Consider the following 8,234-nt stretch of genomic DNA (forward strand, 5'->3'; position numbering starts at 1 on the left):
AGTCATCTGTAGAAGGTAAAATAACAAAGTGTTTGAACTGGGCTTGTTGTGAGCTGGGATAACAGTACCAAAGATCACCTTCAGATTGGGACATGTTAAAGGGGCACTCGGATTTGTACCGGGGACCTCTTCATCTGCAGTCAAATGCTCTACCACTGAGCTATACCCCCTTACGGAGAGCCTTTATCAAAGTAAAAAAAAAAAATCCCAGTAATTTTCTTAAATACATCTGTAGAAGATAAAAGAAAAAAGTGTTTGGCTTGTTGGAAACTAGCATAACAGTACCAAAGATCACATTGGGACATGATAAAGGGGGCACTCGTATTTGAACCGGGGACCTCTTGATCTGCAGTCAAATGCTCTACCACTGAGCTATACCCCCTTCCGGAGAACCTTTTTCAAAGTAAAAAAAACAAACATCTCAGTTATTTTCTTAAAGTCATCTGTAGAAGGTAAAATAACAAAGTGTTTGAACTGGGCTTGTTGTGAGCTGGGATAACAGTACCAAAGATCACCTTCAGATTGGGACATGTTAAAGGGGGCACTCGGATTTGAACCGGGGACCTCTTGATCTGCAGTCAAATGCTTTACCACTGAGCTATACCCCCTTTCGGAGAGCACTTTTCAAAGTAAAGCAAAAAAAAACTCAGTTATTTTCTTAAAGTCATCTGTAGAAGGTAAAATAACAAAGTGTTTGAACTGGGCTTGTTGTGAGCTGGGATAACAGTACCAAAGATCACCTTCAGATTGGGATATGTTAAAGGGGGCACTCGGATTTGAACCGGGGACCTCTTGATCTGCAGTCAAACGCTCTACCACTGAGCTATACCCCCTTTCAGAGAGCCTTTTTCAAAGTAAAGCAAAAAAAAATCTCAGTTATTTTCTTAAATTCGTCTGTAGAAGGTAAAATAACAAAGTGTTTGAAGTGGGCTTGTTGTGAGCTGGGATAACAGTACAAAAGATCACCTTCAGATTGGGACATGTTAAAGGGGGCTCTCGGATTTGAACCGGGGACCTCTTGATCTGCAGTCAAATGCTCTACCACTGAGCTATACCCCCTTTCGGAAAGAACTTTTCAAAGTAAAAAAAAAAAAATCTCAGTTATTTTCTTCAATTCATCTGTAGACGGTAAAATAACAAAGTGTTTGACTTGTTGGAAACTAGCATAACTGTACCAAAGATCACCTTCAGATTGGGACATGTTAAAGGGGACACTCGGATTTGAACCGGGGACCTCTTGATCTGCAGTCAAATGCTCTACCACTGAGCTATACCCCCTTACGGAGAGCCTTTATCAAAGTAAAAAAAAAAAATCCCAGTAATTTTCTTAAATACATCTGTAGAAGATAAAAGAAAAAAGTGTTTGGCTTGTTGGAAACTAGCATAACAGTACCAAAGATCACATTGGGACATGATAAAGGGGGCACTCGTATTTGAACCGGGGACCTCTTGATCTGCAGTCAAATGCTTTACCACTGAGCTATACCCCCTTTCGGAGAACCTTTTTCAAAGTAAAAAAAACAAACATCTCAGTTATTTTCTTAAAGTCATCTGTAGAAGGTAAAATAACAAAGTGTTTGAACTGGGCTTGTTGTGAGCTGGGATAACAGTACCAAAGATCACCTTCAGATTGGGACATGTTAAAGGGGGCACTCGGATTTGAACCGGGGACCTCTTGATCTGCAGTCAAATGCTCTACCACTGAGCTATACCCCCTTTCGGAGAGCCTTTTTCAAAGTAAGAAAAATAAATAAATCTCAGTTATTTTCTTAAATTCGTCTGTAGACCACAAAATAACAAAGTGTTTGACCTGGGCTTGTTGTGAGCTGGGATAACAGTACCAAAGATCACCTTCAGATTGGGACATGTTAAAGGGGGCACTCGGATTTGAACCGGGGACCTCTTGATCTGCAGTCAAATGCTCTACCACTGAGCTATACCCCCTTTCAGAGAGCCTTTTTCAAAGTAAAGCAAAAAGAAACCTCAGTTATTTTCTTAAAGTCATCTGTAGAAGGTAAAATAACAAAGTGTTTGAACTGGGCTTGTTGTGAGCTGGGATAACAGTACCAAAGATCACCTTCAGATTGGGACATGTTAAAGGGGGCACTCGGATTTGAACCGGGGACCTCTTGATCTGCAGTCAAATGCTCTACCACTGAGCTATACCCCCTTTCAGAGAGCACTTTTCAAAGTAAAAAAAAAAAAAATCTCAGTTATTTTCTTAAATTCGTCTGTAGAAGGTAAAATAACAAAGTGTTTGAAGTGGGCTTGTTGTGAGCTGGGATAACAGTACCAAAGATCACCTTCAGATTGGGACATGTTAAAGGGGGCACTCGGATTTGAACCGGGGACCTCTTGATCTGCAGTCAAATGCTCTACCACTGAGCTATACCCCCTTTCGGAGAACCTTTTTCAAAGTAAAAAAAACAAACATCTCAGTTATTTTCTTAAATTCGTCTGTAGACGGTAAAATAACAAAGTGTTTGAACTGGGATAACAGTACCAAAGATCACCTTCAGATTGGGACATGTTAAAGGGGGCACTCGGATTTTAACTGGGGACCTCTTGATCTGCAGTCAAATGCTCTACCACTGAGCTATACCACTTTCGGAGAACCTTTTTCAAAGTAAAAAAAAACAAACATCTCAGTTATTTTCTTAAATTCGTCTGTAGACGGTAAAATAACAAAGTGTTTGAACTGGGATAACAGTACCAAAGATCACATTCTGATTCGGACATGATAAAGGGGGCACTCGGATTTGAAACGGGGACCTCTTGATCTGCAGTCAAATGCTCTACCACTGAGCTATACCCCATTTCAGAGATTATTTTCAAAGTAAAAAAAAAAATATTCTCAGTTATTTTCTTAAATTCGTCTGTACACGTTAAAATAACAAAGTGTTTGAACTGGGCTTGTTGTGAGCTGGGATAACAGTATCAAAGATCACCTTCAGATTGGGACATGTTAAAGGGGGCACTCGGATTTGAACCGGGGACCTCTTGATATGCAGTCAAATGCTCTACCACTGAGCTATACCCCCTTTCGGAGAACCTTTTTCAAAGTAAAAAAAACAAATATCTCAGTTATTTTCTTAAATTTGTCTGTAGAAGGTAAAATAACAAAGTGTTTGAACTGGGCTTGTTGTGAGCTGGGATAACAGTATCAAAGATCACCTTCAGATTGGGACATGTTAAAGGGGGCACTCGGATTTGAACCGGGGACCTCTTGATCTGCAGTCAAATGCTCTACCACTGAGCTATACCCCCTTTCAGAGAGCACTTTTCAAAGTAAAAAAAAAATTAAAATCTCAGTTATTTTCTTAAATTCGTTTGTAGAAGGTAAAATAACAAAGTGTTTGAACTGGGCTTGTTGTGAGCTGGGATTACAGTACCAAAGATCACCTTCAGATTGGGACATGTTAAAGGGGCACTCGGATTTGAACCGGGGACCTCTTGATCTGCAGTCAAATGCTCTACCACTGAGCTACACCCCCTTACGGAGAGCCTTTATCAAAGTAAAAAAAAAAAAATCCCAGTAATTTTCTTAAATACATCTGTAGAAGATAAAAGAAAAAAGTGTTTGGCTTGTTGGAAACTAGCATAACAGTACCAAAGATCACATTGGGACATGATAAAGGGGGCACTCGTATTTGAACCGGGGACCTCTTGATCTGCAGTCAAATGCTCTACCACTGAGCTATACCCCCTTTCGGAGAGCACTTTTCAAAGTAAAGCAAAAAAAAAACTCAGTTATTTTCTTAAAGTCATCTGTAGAAGGTAAAATAACAAAGTGTTTGAACTGGGCTTGTTGTGAGCTGGGATAACAGTACCAAAGATCACCCTCAGATTGGGACATGTTAAAGGGGGCACTCAGATTTTAACTGGGGACCTCTTGATCTGCAGTCAAATGCTCTACCACTGAGCTATACCCCCTTTCGGAGAGCCTTTTTCAAAGTAAGAAAAATAAATAAATCTCAGTTATTTTCTTAAATTCGTCTGTAGACCACAAAATAACAAAGTGTTTGAACTGGGCTTGTTGTGAGCTGGGATAACAGTACCAAAGATCACCTTCAGATTGGGACATGTTAAAGGGGGCACTCGGATTTGAACCGGGGACCTCTTGATCTGCAGTCAAATGCTCTACCACTGAGCTATACCCCCTTTAAGAGAGCCTTTTTCAAAGTAAAGCAAAAAAAAACCTCAGTTATTTTCTTAAAGTCATCTGTAGAAGGTAAAATAACAAAGTGTTTGAACTGGGCTTGTTGTGAGCTGGGATAACAGTACCAAAGATCACCTTCAGATTGGGACATGTTAAAGGGGGCACTCGGATTTGAACCGGGGACCTCTTGATCTGCAGTCAAATGCTCTACCACTGAGCTATACCCCCTTTCAGAGAGCACTTTTCAAAGTAAAAAAAAAAAAAATCTCAGTTATTTTCTTAAATTCGTCTGTAGAAGGTAAAATAACAAAGTGTTTGAAGTGGGCTTGTTGTGAGCTGGGATAACAGTACCAAAGATCACCTTCAGATTGGGACATGTTAAAGGGGGCACTCGGATTTTAACTGGGGACCTCTTGATCTGCAGTCAAATGCTCTACCACTGAGCTATACCCCCTTTCGGAGAACCTTTTTCAAAGTAAAAAAACCCAAACATCTCAGTTATTTTCTTAAATTCGTCTGTAGACGGTAAAATAACAAAGTGTTTGAACTGGGATAACAGTACCAAAGATCACATTCTGATTCGGACATGATAAAGGGGGCACTCGGATTTGAAACGGGGACCTCTTGATCTGCAGTCAAATGCTCTACCACTGAGCTATACCCCATTTCAGAGATTATTTTCAAAGTAAAAAAAAAAATATTCTCAGTTATTTTCTTAAATTCGTCTGTACACGTTAAAATAACAAAGTGTTTGAACTGGGCTTGTTGTGAGCTGGGATAACAGTATCAAAGATCACCTTCAGATTGGGACATGTTAAAGGGGGCACTCGGATTTGAACCGGGGACCTCTTGATCTGCAGTCAAATGCTCTACCACTGAGCTATACCCCCTTTCAGAGAGCACTTTTCAAAGTAAAAAAAAAAGTAAAATCTCAGTTATTTTCTTAAATTCGTTTGTAGAAGGTAAAATAACAAAGTGTTTGAACTGGGCTTGTTGTGAGCTGGGATTACAGTACCAAAGATCACCTTCAGATTGGGACATGTTAAAGGGGCACTCGGATTTGAACCGGGGACCTCTTGATCTGCAGTCAAATGCTCTACCACTGAGCTATACCCCCTTTCGGAGAGCACTTTTCAAAGTAAAAAAAAAAAAAAATCTCAGTTATTTTCTTAAATTCGTCTGTAGAAGGTAAAATAACAAAGTGTTTGAAGTGGGCTTGTTGTGAGCTGGGATAACAGTACCAAAGATCACCTTCAGATTGGGACATGTTAAAGGGGGCACTCGGATTTGAACCGGGGACCTCTTGATCTGCAGTCAAATGCTCTACCACTGAGCTATACCCCCTTTCGGAAAGAACTTTTCAAAGTAAAAAAAAAAAAAATCTCAGTTATTTTCTTAAATTCATCTGTAGACGGTAAAATAACAAAGTGTTTGACTTGTTGGAAACTAGCATAACTGTACCAAAGATCACCTTCAGATTGGGACATGTTAAAGGGGACACTCGGATTTGAACCGGGGACCTCTTGATCTGCAGTCAAATGCTCTATCACTGAGCTATACCCCCTTACGGAGAGCCTTTATCAAAGTAAAAAAAAAAAAAATCCCAGTAATTTTCTTAAATACATCTGTAGAAGATTAAAAAAAAGTGTTTGGCTTGTTGGAAACTAGCATAACAGTACCAAAGATCACATTGGGACATGATAAAGGGGGCACTCGGATTTGAACCGGGGACCTCTTGATCTGCAGTCAAATGCTCTACCACTGAGCTATACACCCTTTCGGAGAGCCTTTTTCAAAGTAAAGCAAAAAAAATCTCAGTTATTTTCTTAAAGTCATCTGTAGAAGGTAAAATATCAAATTGTTTGAACTGGGCTTGTTGTGAGCTGGGATAACAGTATCAAAGATCACCTTCAGATTGGGACATGTTAAAGGGGGCACTTGGATTTGAACCGGGGACCTCTTGATCTGCAGTCAAATGCTCTACCACTGAGCTATGCCACCTTTCAGAGAGCCTTTTTCAAAGTAAGAAAAATAAATAAATCTCAGTTATTTTCTTAAATTCGTCTGTAGACGGTAAAATAACAAAGTGTTTGAACTGGGATAACAGTACCAAAGATCACCTTCAGATTGGGACATGTTAAAGGGGGCACTCGGATTTGAACCGGGGACCTCTTGATCTGCAGTCAAATGCTCTACCACTGAGCTATACCCCCTTTCGGAGAGCCGTTTTCAAAGTAAGAAAAATAAATAAATCTCAGTTATTTTCTTAAATTCGTCTGTAGACGGTAAAATAACAAAGTGTTTGAACTGGGATAACAGTACCAAAGATCACCTTCAGATTGGGACATGTTAAAGGGGGCACTCGGATTTGAACCAAGGACCTCTTGATCTGCAGTCAAATGCTCTACCACTGAGCTATACCCCCTTTCGGAGAACCTTTTTCAAAGTAAAAAAAACAAACATCTCAGTTATTTTCTTAAATTTGTCTGTAGAAGGGAAAAGAACAAAGTGTTTGGCTTATGGGAAACAAGCATAACAGTACCAAAGATCACATTCTGATTTGGACATGATAAAGGGGGCACTCGGATTTGAACCGGGGACCTCTTGATCTGCAGTCAAATGCTCTACCACTGAGCTATACCCCCTTTCGGAGAACACTTTTCAAAGTAAAAAAAAAAAAAAATCTCAGTTATTTTCTTAAATTCGTCTGTAGAAGGTAAAATAACAAAGTGTTTGAAGTGGGCTTGTTGTGAGCTGGGATAACAGTACCAAAGATCACCTTCAGATTGGGACATGTTAAAGGGGGCACTCGGATTTGAACCGGGGACCTCTTGATCTGCAGTCAAATGCTCTACCACTGAGCTATACCCCCTTTCGGAAAGAACTTTTCAAAGTAAAAAAAAAAAAAATCTCAGTTATTTTCTTAAATTCATCTGTAGACGGTAAAATAACAAAGTGTTTGACTTGTTGGAAACTAGCATAACTGTACCAAAGATCACCTTCAGATTGGGACATGTTAAAGGGGACACTCGGATTTGAACCGGGGACCTCTTGATCTGCAGTCAAATGCTCTACCACTGAGCTATACCCCCTTACGGAGAGCCTTTATCAAAGTAAAAAAAAAAAATCCCAGTAATTTTCTTAAATACATCTGTAGAAGATAAAAGAAAAAAGTGTTTGGCTTGTTGGAAACTAGCATAACAGTACCAAAGATCACATTGGGACATGATAAAGGGGGCACTCGTATTTGAACCGGGGACCTCTTGATCTGCAGTCAAATGCTCTACCACTGAGCTATACCCCCTTTCGGAAAACCTTTTTCAAAGTAAAGTAAAAAAAATCTCAGTTATTTTCTTAAAGTCATCTGTAGAAGGTAAAATAACAAAGTGTTTGAACTGGGCTTGTTGTGAGCTGGGATAACAGTATCAAAGATCACCCTCAGATTGGGACATGTTAAAGGGGGCACTTGGATTTGAACCGGGGACCTCTTGATCTGCAGTTAAATGCTCTACCACTGAGCTATGCCACCTTTCAGAGAGCCTTTTTCAAAGTAAGAAAAATAAATAAATCTCAGTTATTTTCTTAAATTCGTCTGTAGACCATAAAATAACAAAGTGTTTGAACTGGGCTTGTTGTGAGCTGGGATAACAGTATCAAAGACCACCCTCAGATTGGGACATGTTAAAGGGGGCACTCAGATTTTAACTGGGGACCTCTTGATCTGCAGTCAAATGCTCTACCACTGAGCTATACCCCCTTACGGAGAGCCTTTTTCAAAGTAAGAAAAATAAATAAATCTCAGTTATTTTCTTAAATTCGTCTGTAGACGGTAAAATAACAAAGTGTTTGAACTGGGATAACAGTACCAAAGATCACCTTCAGATTGGGACATGTTAAAGGGGGCACTCGGATTTGAACCGGGGACCTCTTGATCTGCAGTCAAATGCTCTACCACTGAGCTATACCCGCTTTCAGAGAGCACTTTTCAAAGTAAAAAAAAAAATTCTCAGTTATTTTCTTAAATTCGTCTGTAGATGGTAAAATAACAAAGTGTTTGAACTGGGATAACAGTACC

Source organism: Squalius cephalus (assembly GCF_949319135.1).
Source record: "Squalius cephalus genome assembly, chromosome: 22".
In the NCBI taxonomy this organism is placed as follows: Eukaryota; Metazoa; Chordata; class Actinopteri; order Cypriniformes; family Leuciscidae; genus Squalius; species Squalius cephalus.